The 15,475-nt window shown below is 32.2% G+C and overlaps 1 pseudogene across 1 annotated transcript; it reads right to left on the bottom strand.

Moving 5' to 3' along the window:
* Positions 1-7,411: 7,411 nt before the first annotated feature.
* On the bottom strand, positions 7,412-13,683 carry LOC145015551 (putative lysine-specific demethylase JMJ16; annotated as a pseudogene). Its single transcript, XR_013665928.1, has 13 exons — positions 13,354-13,683; positions 12,827-12,892; positions 11,995-12,310; positions 11,844-11,906; positions 11,691-11,768; positions 10,808-11,296; positions 9,971-10,192; positions 9,705-9,866; positions 9,252-9,620; positions 8,503-9,169; positions 8,316-8,419; positions 8,021-8,230; positions 7,412-7,892 (listed from the first exon to the last, which is right to left on the bottom strand). The product of XR_013665928.1 is annotated as a putative lysine-specific demethylase JMJ16 (transcript).
* Between the last annotated feature and the right edge of the window lie 1,792 nt (positions 13,684-15,475).

The following is a 15,475-nucleotide window of genomic DNA, read 5'->3' as shown; positions in this document are numbered from 1 at the left end:
GTAAACTTCTCATACTTTCCTTAATTATTAACCAAATCATACTAATAATTAATTTTAAAACCAACGAGGTATCAGTAAGGTAATCTCTTCTTACTCTCCTTAATTCTTAACTGAATCGTGGGGTAATTTGCCCCTGAATAGTTATTCCAATTTCTGTGGAATTTGGGTTTTCAGGTTTATACAATGATTTATAATTGAACGTATGACACCACACTCTTGCACTGACACCTTAACACACTCTTGCACTGACACCTTAACAGGGCATGCTCAAGCTATTCACCTTAGGATAACACAAGTTAATGTTTAAATGGTACTAACATCAACGCCAAAATTCGTTTCGTCAGACATAGTTGTAGTTAGCAACTCCCAAGCGGGCGTCGAACAATATAAGGTCGTTAATATGACGCTTATACTTGTCGTTAGTCGTTCTATGCAGATTAACAGTTATAACCAGGAGGGTTTTTACCAAGGAACATTGCGTTTTTGGATTTACCCTATAAGATGGTTCATATTGGGATACACAGTGAACGTAGGTATCCTAGCTTTGACATTCGTTGTTAGTATTTTACTAAAATATTATAATTCTTTGTCGTTTAGGAAAACGACATTCGGTAATGCCAATAACTTCTAGAATTTATATATTAGTCGTATTTTAATGTCACATTACTAAAATATCATGTTTTTTCTCCTTTTCTTTTCAATTCTCTCCTTAAAATGGACTTGGGAATACAACTTTATACACGAACTATACCAAATGTATACTTTGAAAGAGAATCATTACAATAAGTGTTTTGCAGATTTAGTTACCAAGAAGAACAATATGGCGTACCAAAAATTTCGAAGGCCTTGTGCGAAAATCAAAATGAAACCCCATAATTTTCATTTTGTAAAATAATATTAAATTATTGTGCTACTGTTAAATTCAAAACTTACAAAGTTTAACAAAAATCCCGTAAATTCACTACCACAACATCATGTCTTTACTTATTAATTATAAGTTGTAATTGTTACAAGCAATTATTTTAAAAATAAATGATTAAAAGTCAACGGATTACTATTTTCTAAACACTAATCTTCTAGTATTTTTATAAGAAAATTCATCTATCACATTTTCAATTTTTCATAATCAATGTTATCAAGAAATTCATTCTCAACTGAAATTAAGAAACACCATTTAATCTCTCTTGAGATGGTCAAGCACATATAAAATTTTAAAAGCTTTAGTTTTGAAAAAAAAAAAATTGGTTGATGTAATTATAACGAGAATAGTCAACAATATTTTATATAATAGATAAGAAAATAGATAAATGTTTATCATTTTCAAGAAATTTAGTATTCCGATAACTGTATTATTATTATGTTCAAGTGGTAAATGTTTTTGTAACAATTTGAGTTCGTTGAATAAATCATTAACATTGATATCTGAGATATGACCATTTTGCAAACTTTTTTCAAGATTTTTACAACTTTTTTTTAACTCACTAGTATTTAGTGACTTCAACTTTTTTCTTGTTATTAAGAAACCAAAAAGATATTCATATCGTTTATATTGTTATATTATTCAAACTTTTCCTTCAATGAACTAATAGCTTGATCAACTATGTACACAAAATATTAAATTATGAATGACTCATGAGGTGAAAAGTTCATGTATCTGTTTTGATGACCCAACATCACTCTCGTTGTATTTTTTTTAATTGTTATTTTATTATATTTTTCAACAAACACCAAATCAATTTATAAATAAGAAGTTATAGCTCCCGCACAATCTCAAGCCTTGTCAAATTCATTCTCTCAATAGCCGTTAAAAAAACTCAAAAACTACTCTCACGCTACTCTTTGTCTCATCAATACGCACAGTCTCAGATTAAATTTGTTTGGTCAGGTTGTTTACTTTAACCAATATATGATACCATATAACCATAACAAGTATAAAGACAAATTTGCCAAGTTCTTACTCTCTTAGACAGATAGCTTCGCTTTTGATATTTAATTATATATGTGTCTTTATTAACAAGTTTATATAGAGCTTTTATTATTTTAGGACCTTAAGTTGCTATTACTTTCACATTTCAATTTTACTTTCTCACCTTATAGATGACAACGATTTTAAAATGAGACTTTCTTGTGGAAAAATAACTTGTAGAATTTATGATTCGATTTTGATTTTTTAAATTAGATTTTTCGGGTAAAGTGTATATGAAATCATTTGCTAGAATTTATATTAGAAACAAATTTGTATTTTTCTTTGGATATAGATATTTTCTTTAAATTTATGATAAATTTTAGAATTTATGATTACATTTTGATTTTCTTTGATTTTTTTTTCATAAGTAAAATGACTTCAAGATTGCAAACCAATGTTACATTGTGTATATAAGTAATTGACATGGCTAATTTTCTAGAATGATAACACATAAAAATGTATTTTATAAAAATACCAACATCATAAATATACATACATTTGTCTCGAAATTCGGAGGCCCTCTAACCAGGGTCGAAGCCATAATTTTTTTTCAAGGAAGTCCTTATATATATATATATATATATATATATATATATATATATATATATATATAAGAAAAAAAAGATTTTTTGAGATTTTTGAAGATGGGCCTGGGCCTACCCTAGCCCATAGGTAGCTTCGCCCTTGCCTCTAACTTCAGAGGCCTCGTGCGACCGAACCACATGCACATGGGTACCAACCCCTTGAATTGCCTGATTTTCTCTCGTTTTCGTTTCTGAAATACTAGGAGTGGAAAATGGAAATGATATGTTTAATACTTTGTCTTTTTCTTTTATGCCCATCAGCCCTTCTTCTTTCAATGCTTTCCAGCTTTAGCCTTCTCTTCTTTTTTCCTTTTCATTTCAGCTTCAATGAACCATTACTCGAGTCCCTAGAAGCTACAACCTACACTTTCACTTTTTCATTAACATATTATATAAATAACTAGGTTATAACCCGTAGGAACCACGGTTACAAAATTAATTAAACCTTTATAGTGAAAACTCAATATTATTAATCAAATATTTTAAACAAATTATTAATTAAAAGATATTTTTTAGTTATATAAAATTATAATTGTTAATTTAAATAAATATATAAATTATATCATCTTATAATTTGTATTAATTTTATTGCAATGTTATTAATTTAATATAATTAGAATGGGAAATTTAAAATTTAAAATTTAAAATTGAGAATTAATATATTAATAAATGACATGCATTAATTAGGAAGACTAATAGGGTGACACATGTCAAAACTAGAATAAAAATATATATTTATTAAAAAGCCTAATAAGATGACACATGTCAAAAGGAGATTAAATGTATTCTTTTATTAGAATAGGAAGATGTTTTATACCGTCTTCCATTTATTCATCCACTTATAGAATAATTTTCATTTAGAGGGCTTTTTGTGAAAGCAATACTCTTTATTTTCTAATTAACATACTATTTGAACAACGTTTTAAGTACTCAAATATTCAGATTATATTCTACTGATAATATACTAGTCTAAAATTATGAATCAAATTGAAGTATTTTGGACGTGTTTAGCACAGAGGGTTTGAGAGTTTCTAGTTTTTAGCGTTTGACAAAATGCTCTGATTTGAACATAAAGCTTCGTTTGGAACTACAAGTTTCTAGCGTTTAGTTTAAACAAAACACTTCAAATCAAAATGATACTGCATGTAGCGTTTAATAAAATGTTACAAGCTACAAGCTACCCGTTACAAGTTATCCGCTACAGTAGTTGAACACGTCCTTTGTATGTGATTTGTGGTGATAATAAATAAATAATTATGGCAAGTAATCAAACATTCATGTTTTATTCTAATGAAGGAAAATAGGACAATGAGTTGGTTCCAAGTTGAAAATGATGACGAGTAAAATGACATTTTCTCGTGGAAATTAACAAAATTATGAACAATTTGTATCACACTAATGTTTAGGGAGTGGATTGAGAAACACAACACCTATAACTATAAGTAATTAATACACCCAAACAATCTCACAAGTAGTAACAAACATTGCATGGTACTCAAACTATAGAAAAATGAGAAATGTCTTGTTTCTTACTCTTATACGAGATAGTAAAAAAAACCCAACAACAACAACAACAGTAATAGATTGTCATAATTGGGATCGTCATCCAAATCAACATCACTATAAGTGTGTAATTCTATAGAGGATGTCGAAAGAAACAATATTCTGAAACTCAGTGCCTCAATGTTTCAAAATGAAAATAATAGCTCTCCGATGAATAGTAGTATGATTATATAGCAACACGATATGCCAAATCACGCTTTAGAGACTTAATGTCATCATTAGGGATGATCATATCATCTACATATGAGGATAAGACAATCTGATACGCCTTTATGTATTTGAAAAACAATGTCAATTCATGATAAGAAAACCAAGAAAAATAATCATCATCTACAACTTCTCAAACAAAGCACATAGGACTTGTTTAAGACCGTATGTGAATTTATGAATCGGACAAACTTCATCAGGATCATAAGCAATACATGGGGAGGTGTTATATTGGTCATATACATGTGAATAACCCACAAGATCGTGTAAGGGTTTATTTCGAGAACAATTTGGTTTGTGTAAGGATGTACAAGTGTATCTCTAAGAAGGGTTTTCATCTTACCATTTTGACCATCCACACTTGACAATGCTTATTAGAAAACATTTCAACCGCAATATCATATAGTAAATTAATTTACCGTTAGACAATATGTTATAAAATGCAGGATTTAGCAAAGTCCAATATACAATAAGTATTTTCAAATTAGAAAAGGGGGGTCGTTAATTTTTGACATTTGGTCCAATCCAAAAAATTGACTAGAATCTTATATTTATGTAACAACCCTAGCTCGCGAATGATGAAACATAGTATTTCTTTTCGGAATGTTTAGTTTACAAGACTCATGGGTCATTTTATATAATACATTACAAAATAATAATTAGTACTTATCATTTAAAAAAATAAATTATTTATGTGTCATTAAACACTTGGCTAATCATATGTATGTGATAAGAAAACTAATTTCACTTATAAACCTATGATAAGGCTAAGGAGTAGCCTCTACAGGAGCTCGGCAGCCACTAAGCTGGCTCGGTAATGTTGACGACTCTCTCTCTCCTTACTATCTTCTTCTTCTTCTTCTTCTTCTTCTTCCCCACTCCCTAACCATGAAAAAAGTTTTCTCCATCCTTGGTAGCCTGGTGAGATCAACACCAAACCCCTCTCCCCCTCCAACCAAATAGGTGTATTTTCGATACTCACTGTATTACTAACAACTTGAATGTATTGGTGCAAGCCAAACTTGGATAATGAATGATACAAAATTATGGATCTATAAAATTTATTTTTGCAAAAATCTGCTAGGTATTTGAAATTTTGTTGGGATGTCAATGCTCAAGCCTGGTCAAAATTTTGAAGTTCCTACGAAGTAAACTCAAACTATTTTTTGTGCTTGAAAGTTTGTTAAAGGCAAAAAAATACATTTAATCATATATATCATTTGTACTCTATATTATATATTAGATGAATGAGGAGTGGAGGCATATATAAGATCGAATTATAAGTCGATATGATAGAATGGCAGGGGCAGCCCCCTTGCAGGGTCCAAGGGGCAGAGCCCCTAGTAGTGGCGGGCAAGGTTGAGGGGCAACATCCTCGCGGGGTTTGGGGTAGCACCCCAAAAGGTCTTCGGAAATTTGAATTAGTTACCTTATGGAAAATCCAAACTCTAGTGGGTGATTATGGTAAAATTGATAAATCTTATCAATTTTGGAAACCATTGATCGTGCCATTAATTACGTGATTCTCCTAACTAGTTTAGAAGACAAGAAACCTTAATATGCCTAATATAAATACGACTCTTTAAGTGAGTCGTAAAAGAACCCTTCTTAACTATTCTTATTCTATACAAACTCAGAACCCTCTGGCGATTTGACTTGTGTTTCTGTGCCTAGATATACAAGTGTCCTTTTGGATTATCCTAAGCAGGATTTTCTATAACTCAGACATATGATGAAAATATCAGTTCGTAAAGTAAACTTACAAGATCCAAGAGAAATATAGTTCTCCGCCATCACCCTACATACCTCCAACATTTACAAGCTAGTAGGGAGGCAGTGAAGGGGTAAATTGATTGATTACGAAGGGATAATGCTTTAGGATTGAATCAATGTGTGATATGTTAGAAGTTTGTGAACATACATCAATACTTTTATCATATGCTTATTATAGTACTAGTAGTTTAATACTTACTCATATTTATTTAAGGATTTATAAATTTAAATGATATAAAATTGTTGGTTAATTTCTAGAACTTAGTTATGTCTCGTTCATTTTCTTATCAATTCAAACACAGAAAATTTAGAAGATGTATTTGGATAATCAATCTTGATGTTTGGTGTAGGAGATGAAGACATGATTCTCGTTATGATGTCCCAATTTGATGGAGATTTACATAGAAGATTTATTGGTGTTGTTGGGGATTTATTTCTTGTACCAATGGGGGTACCAATTATGTCATATTGGCATAGATACATCATACATCACTAAAAGTATATACAGTAACGACTATGTAATTTTACATAAATGGTCCTAAGGCCATATATATATATGGCGGAAATATTCCAACAAAAATATCAAAGAAAATATATGAACCAATTTGACAAAACTAATGAAAAAAAAAATTTACAAAATATTTCAAGAACTTGCCTAATGTATTTGTGTATGTTATCGCCTCAAATCAAACTATAAATGTTTGTGGAAATAATATAGTTAATGTCGTAGCCCAAATTCACAGAGAATCCTCGTTTGCGTCAACCGGAATAAATTTTACTAATATGTTATTTGACGTTTATCTTAAAAAATATAGAACTCCATATGTTTATAAGCTTATTTGACGCTCACCATGACAAATATAGAGCCACTTTGTCAGTACACAACCTTATGGGGAAGGATAAAGAAGCATTAACTATATGTACATCGTAAATATTTCATTACAAAATTTATAATAACCTCATAAATAAAGCCTGTAAATAGGCACAAACCAATACCACATTCGTGAATTAGAAAATGTGCATTTACTCAAATTTTCTACAGTTTATGACTATTGAACAATGCAACTATTTATATGTTAGCTTCATAATCCATTTTTTGCTATTGTAACAAGAATTACAATGGAGGTTGGGATAAACAATAAGCTATAAGCTATAAGCTATAAGCTATAAGCTATAAGAATTATAGTTTGGTATTATGTGGTTGTATCAAGTCAAATATTAAAGCTTGTCCTCTTAAGTCAAAGAAACCAACACCATAGTCTCAAAAAATGATGACTTGACAAAGAATTCAAATTTCTCAAAGTCAACCCAACACCCAACAAAAATATGATGATATCTACCATTGTCACTAACAGAAAAACCCTATTCTAACCACTAACTAACTACACAAGATTCAAACATTTCACAAAACAAGAAAAGCCTTAGTTAGATCATGTCAGTTGTTTAACCATCTCTTCATTACCCTATTTTGATCAGATGTTGAATCACCTCATTGCTCCAAACACCCATGAGCTTTTTTTTTTTATTTGTCTCAGTCGTTTCACAATCTCTTCATTGAGGAGTCTCATTACCTTATTCTGATTTGAATCATCATTAGTTAAAACGGTTTTAAACACATTTAATTCATCTAAATTTGCTTTCTTGAGCAAACCCGATACTATGGTATCATCTCCTGAGTTACTTTGATCTTCAGTATTTACAGATGAATTCCCAGATATATCATCATGGGATTGAGTGTGAAAAGGCCTTGATTCCCAGTATTCTTTACACATCTGATGCTTATCCTTTGATTGAATCCCCTATTAAACACCATTATAACAAATCATCAGTTCAATGTTTTCTCAAAATCTTGTGTTTTGTGGACATTAAATGGTACTTCTGACATTTGATTAGTAGTGAAAGACAATTATAATACGCGAAACTGAACATTCAAGATTATCTGTAAGATGAAAGGGGAGGAGAAACCGAACATTTCCATGCCATCAAGACTTCCAGAAGGTTGTAAAGGTGGAAGCTTTAATCTTCCCAACTTATGAAGCTTCAAGATTTCTTGATTAATCCTCTCCCTCACCATATCCCAACATTTCACAGCTGATAAATGGATAAACACTTCACTTACACAATTCTCCAAAGAAACCTTTAAAGAAACAATCTTTATATCAGCTTCCATTAAGGGTTCGAGTAAATAAGCAAGATTTATTAAAAAAAATGATTCTTGATACCATAAATATAGGTCTATCCCATCCTGCATCCAAGATTTCTGAAATGTAGTAGCATGTATTTGTTGGATCAAGAATATTTATATGCTTAACCCTACTCCGGAATCCTACACACAATTAAACATTTAATATTCCATTTTTCTTGTAGGATATAAATCATATAATAATCTTTTTAAAGTGAAAAGCTTACCTTTAGGATAAATGGCACAACTATCACACCATAACTTTCCTGATTGCACAATTCCAAATTCAAGAAGCTCAACATTGCAATTTAACCTTCTAACAACCTTAGCAATACAAGGACCTTTACGTCTTTTACATCTCTCAAGATTGTTTTGGGAGGAAACCATTTCTTGGTGGGACCCACGAGCCGGTAGTGTATCACTTTTGCAAGATTTGTCTTTTTTGACCGAATTTTCACCCTCATCATCACTAAGAATAATAACATCATCACTATTTTTCACAACCAAAGTCTCTTTGGATGGTGACTTTATCATACCCAAATCTTTAGGGGCATGGTTGGTTAATATGAGTCCAAGATCAAGTTTTCCCCATCTATAAATTGCACTTAATTTCCCTTCTAAAGCTTCAACAAGAATCCCCAAATCACTCATGTCATAACGAAAAAGGAAAAAGTTTGAGTTCAATGAACACCCACAAAATTCTTTTGCATGATTCAAGCAAGAATACTTGTTAGGTGAGCAATTATGACACCCTGCAGCCGAAAGATGCAAATCAAAATAACAAACACTGCATTCTCTCTCATTTGTGACATCAAATGTGGCTTCCATTTTTAATGCTTTTTGACCAGTTTTGCAAAGATAATCCCTCATCACATGCTCCATTTCCAAACGTTCCTACACACAACAAAAATCTTGTAAAACAAAAACCGTATAACATAATATACATAACAAACACATGACAAAAAAAGATTGTTACCTTGAGGGCTTTCAATAGGATCCCATCTTTCCCACAAACATCTTTCCATTTTAGGTTATCAGGCGTATTATTTCGAAGCAAATTCATTTCCCATTGAGCTTTTATAGCATCTCTTGCAGCTCCAAGCAAGAGTTTATCATGAGAAATTGACGTTTTTCTCCCTTGTTCACGATAAAGTTCAATTGCATTATGCCCATGAAGCAACCAATCAAAAGGAGCCACATTCACAGCCTCAGCACAATTAAAACCACAGTTGAATCCCGAATGATATGATCGAGGAAAAGTCAACACAAATTCTCCAGGATTTTAAATGCATCGATACACAGGCACCCCCTCAGATTTTAGTATTGATGGAGAAAGTTGAGTCACCTGAAATGAAATAATTCTTCAACTTTTACAATTCTGAAAAGTTTTCTTTAAAAAAATGTAGATTCATTCAAACCTATGACTTACAAGTTTATGAAGCAAATCTGGTTGTTGTGCAAAAAGATTGGGTAAATGCTTTCTCATAGCTTCTTCTAATTTAATGGCATCTTGTCCTGGAACACCTTACCATATTTTTGGATCCCCCCAATGCATGTAATTCATTGAATATAAATGATGATCTTCAACATGCTGCAATATGATGAAAATATGAAATGAAAGTAAAGATGCTAATATGCTATTATAATAAGTTATAATAAATTAATGAAAGTTTGTTGCTATATCTTTTAACTCACCCAACAAAAAGATGAGAAGCACATTCCTATATACAACCATGGAACCAAAACACCCGATATATCACTACTTTCATATGAGAGAACTGAACCTGGAAGCTTTGGGAAGTTATTCAAGTTCCAACCGGATTTTAAATACTTTTCATCCACACCTTCAACTTGTGAGGGCATATTGGGAAAACCACTACCAAATGTTACCGTTTCTAAATCAGCTCCATAAAGCACCTACATTGAAAAAAAAACAAATTATTTACAACTTACAAGTAACATAGACCTCAGATAGGAGGGTGTGGAGGCTTAAAATCAAGGTAACAAAGTAGTTTAGGTCCTAGTGTCTTTTCTTCTATTACTTTTTGTACAATATTAACCTTTTACTTTTGTCTCCTTTTTACTTTCAGCTTTATTGCTAGTTTCTATTATTTCTTTTCTTTTATTACTTTTCATACAATATTAACTTTTTACTTTTGTCCCCTTTTTACTTTCAACATCATTGCTAGTATCTGCTACTTCTTTTCTTTTATTACTTTTCGTATAATATTAACTTTTTACTTGTGTCCCCTTTTTACTTTCAGCTTTATTGTTAGTATCTACTATTTCTTTTCTTTTATTACTTTTCGTACAATATTAACTTTTTACTTTTGTCCCCTTTTACTTTCAGCTTTATTGTTAGTATCTGCTATTTCTTTTCTTCTATTACTTTTTGTACAATGTACAATATTAACTTTGTACTTTTGTCCCCTTTTACTTTCAGCTTTATTGCTAGTATCTACTATCTCTCTCACCCCATTCTTATGGGATTTGGGTATTGATGATGATAAAATAGTAAAAATTACAAATTACCTCGACATCTTCGGTAGGCTTCTCTACCACACGCCAATATTCACCCTCAATGTTTATAATAGAGGGTTCACATGATCTTTTAGTATTGGATTCATCCACATTTTTTCTAAAATATTGTGTTTTGAAATCATCCGCATATTTCTTGAATCCATCAAGGGTGAAACTTGGACCAGATTCGAACCCAAAATCATGAGCCATTGGACTCGAAGAACCAGGGGTCTCATGATCTTGATCAACACCTGCTTTTGTGCTTCTTCGCCTTCTTTTCTTTTTGTGGTGATTTGGTTTGAAAGATTTTTTCAAGGAATCCCGATTTTGAAGTTTGTCAACCCTTTGAATACAAGTGGAAAACATGGAAGTTTCCCACACGGTTTTTTCCTTGAGAGGGCATGGAGGTTTCCATGATGAAGGTGGTATTATACGACATATGCCATATACTTCTGCTTTATCGCGTATGCTTGCAATGTACTCTAAAGTATTCTCAAACTCCTGAAAACAAAATGAAATCCATTTACTTCATTAAGTCATGTATGCATACATAAGGTCTAGGAATGCATACATAAAACTAAATGACCATTGTATCCTTACATTCTAAGTTCTAACAAACAATTTTCACAATGGTTGGTGTCTTAATACATTAAAAGGCAAAAAAGGAACATGGTTGGTGTCTTAATACATAAAGCCAGGTTTTTATGGCTTAACCCATTAAGTCATTCTTTCCAAGATTAAGTAAAAAAGAAACAGTCATGTGTAGCTGTCTATATTAAGTGCTTAACCCATTAAGCTCATTAAGTCAATAAGAAACAACCTCTTAATATGTTAAGCTATATATAGTGTTTCCTTTTGACTTAATACACAAAAAACATCTCCATTAAATCCTAACCTTTTCATTCGGATAAAAAACAGGAGCCTCTGAAAGATTAGGCAACCGGGCTTCTTCTGGATGCCATTTTGCAATGACCTAAACACAAAAAGTTTCAAGCTTTAGCACATGAATAAACAAAAAGATTTTATAATCTGCAACAAAAGATCAAACCTTTTGGCAATTGCTACCCTTTTCACACCCACGTGTAACCCCACGAGATCTTGAAGTTTGATCCAGTATCATCAATAATGTGTCAAATATATGGACAGATGGAAAAATGGAAAAAGAAACATAAGAATTAAGTTTAAGGGATTACAATGTGTATGTGATTGAATGTCTTGGAATTAGACTCGTCTCCTGAAGAGCAATCAAAATTAGCATAGTTTATCCCTGGTTTACGCCTAAGAGACCTTTTTACTTTTTTATCCTCATGGTGCACGATTTCTTGTTCTTTTTTTGCTGTTTGTAATGCAGAACCAATTGTGGATGCGGGGGTATCATCGTCTATTCTAAAAGGTGTAAAAGACTCGAAACCAGGTGGAATTGATGGAATGTTGAGGCTCTCTTCTTTGAGGGGATGCCTAATGAGTTGTGTCCCCATCCCAATAGGCTTTGTTAGAACATGCATTCAATATTTTCTGGTAATCAGATAAGGGATTCAATATTAAATGTGAAATCTTTATATTCTTGAATTTTCTTTAAGAAATATAACGCAAAATGTCAAATCTTGATTTTTTTTTTTGAATTCCTGAATTCTTTTGAGAATTACAGCATTAAATATCAATTCTTGATACTCCCGGGTTCCTTTAAAGAAACATTTCAACACAAAATGTGAAATTTTGATATTCTTGAATTGGTTTAAGAAATACATGACAGAATGTGAAATCTTGATATTCTGAATTCCTTTTTAGGTAATACAAGACGAAATGTCAAATATTGAGACTATTGAATTCTTTGGAACAACACTTTAATTTGGTAATGCTTTGAGTGAATCTTTTGTTATCAAGTTAACTTTATGTTTTCTTTGTGAGGTTTGATAATGAAATTATTCATATATTGATGGATTTAGACTGTAAATATTGATCATCATAGGATATAAGCATCTTCAATTCTAGAACGTTCAATTTGCAAAATAGAAATTTCAAAGAACTTACATATCCTTTTCCCCAAAATGCAGCTCACACCCTGATGTTGAATATGGCTACAAAAATCAATCAACCCTAAAAATCAAAGAAACAATAAACCAGTAAATTTGACATGCACAACCGCTAATCAAATTGAGATTAAAATCAAAATCAAAATCAAAACAGAAATAAACAGCCAAGCCTAACCCGACCCGACCAAGATTCCTAACAGAACCAAACAAGCATCAAACACTCAAATCTAGGTTACAAAACCATAATTGGTTAATAATGGCAAAAAAAACAACTTATAATCTTGAAACTTGTCAGATCCCCAAAATTGGTATGAAACAGAAACCACAAATTACATCATTGTAGGGGACAAGAAAACACTAGATTGAAAAACAAATTGCAAGAGCATCTTAATATCCATGATGAAAACATAAAAATATCATAATACCTTAAACCTAATTAACACGCAACACAACACATGTATACTTTGGATAAAGAGGAATGAGCATGTGGTTAAATTGTTTAAAAAAGAAGATTTATATTTATACCTGTTTGTGAATTTATTTTGATTCCCCAACCAATTTTCTTGGATGGATATGAAGAAAATCAAAGTCGGAAAGGGGAAATTGAAGTGGGTTTGGTCAAGATTTTAGTTTTTGGGGGAAAAAGTTAATGCTTTTACAGGTAGACTGTCCAACCAAGGCATATTAACACAAAGTTTACCAGGGAAACATGAATTAGATAAAGATCTTGATTCTTGATTTACATATTTTTGTGTTTGTTTATCAAAGATAACTATGGGAGTTGCTCATTGTTTCAAGGGAGTAATGGATTTTGATGAGAAATTGGGGAGAAATTGGAAAAGTGGCCCAATTAGACGTGCGATTGAAAGGGTTTAGGGTTGCGTGAAGGGAATATAGACTTTATTCCGATTATTTTTTCTCTTGAGTTTGGAAGAATATTAATATTAATTTAATTTAATCAAAAATATTATTGTCTAGTTGGATTTGATGAACGGTCAAGATGGAGACATTCTTCCATATCTTCTTTCATAATCTAAAATATCGCGTTACATACAATACAATGGGCTCCCATTTGCCGGTTTCATTGATTAATGATACGAAGAGGAAAGTAAAAGATAAGGCATTGTAGGTTGCAGTTGCACTAACTATCTTTGAGTACATCAATGACCAAACTAAAAAAAAAAAAAAAGGTAATCACATAAATGACACACAAAATGGCATTATACTCAAATTTATTAGCTTTTGAATCATTTGTCAAAGTGACGATGATGTCCTAAATTTGACATTTCGAAGACAATGTTTCGGATTTCGAATTTTAGATAACATTTTGTTTAAACATTCATTTTGGATTGTATGCCTACGTGTACATTTCCCATGAATGACCGCCAAGGTGGACTATTTATTCAGAAGAATAATAATGATGCACTCTCGATCCCAAACTTATGTACGTAAACAAAGAAATCAACCATTTTGTTAGATGTTATTGTGGTATTAAAGCTAGGTTTTTAGTTTCGTGGATTGATTAAAATTTATAACAAATGTCGATGTTCCTTTGGTTTCCCATATAAATGTATATGGGGAGCTTTGTAGTCTTTCTTGTTATGTATGGTGATGACAAATTGTAACATCCAGATTTTTCAGGTATAATTTTCTAAGAAAGTTATGAGTTTTGGATGGTCACGACGTGGGTGAGGTATCACCACAACGTGGCGTGACCCGCAAAAGCACACATCTTATTTAGTTACCACGACGTGACAATATACTGGCCCCGACGTGGCGACTGTTTTTGGATAAAACCCTAAATTTCGAACTTAAGGCCACATTTAAAGGAAGTGATGGCTAGGGCTTCATCCACCCTCAGCCTTATCACCTCCAAGAGCCTTGAAGCAAACCCTAATCCTCTCTCTCTATCTCTATCTCCCCCCCCCCCCTACACACACATTTGAGCTTATCTTTGGTGTTTTTGGTGCACCTTGAAGGAAGAATAAGAAGATTTGGTGCAAGGATCAAGCAAGCAACACCTCCCCATCTTTGAGATCACCTTCTGGACCATTTGTAAGATTTTAGGATCTAATCTTTTTTATTCCTTCTTAGTAGATATAGGATTATTATGCATGTTTGGGTCCTTTGATGTGTTTTGAATGATTCAGTGAGATAAAGTTTTCAACTTTATGGCTTACCAAGGTCCCTTGAGCTTGTTTGTAACATCCAAAAAATTTAAGCCAAATTTAAACTTTTTCAAACATGAAACCAAATAGCGTTTTACAAAATGTTTTCAAAATATTATTCATCAGAGTGTCCCAGAAATATAATTATATGGATGAGGAGCGGTACGGTAAAGCCTTCGCCTTGCCATGATCTCCGGAAGTACCTGAAACAATAAATTGATTTATTTGTAATTTGTTTATTTTTATAGAGATACTCGACGAGTTGGGAGCCCTAGACTCGTCGAGTAGAAGCGAGATTGGATGCGGGTTTTAAGCCATCTACTCGACGATTTGAGAGCCCTTAACTCGGCGAGTAGGTCTGCCATAATGAAACCCTAATTTCGGGGTTTTACACCCTATTTAAGCAGCTTAATCCCCACGTTATGGCTTGATTTCTAGCCTCTAAGTCCCAAACCCTAATCCATAAAACCCTAGAGCAT

Source organism: Lactuca saligna, chromosome 9, assembly GCF_052625555.1.
Source record: "Lactuca saligna cultivar CGN05327 chromosome 9, ASM5262555v1, whole genome shotgun sequence".
NCBI lineage: Eukaryota > Viridiplantae > Streptophyta > Magnoliopsida > Asterales > Asteraceae > Lactuca > Lactuca saligna.
Note: the sequence above shows the minus strand (reverse complement) of the source record. Positions and strands in the feature narration are given on the sequence as shown.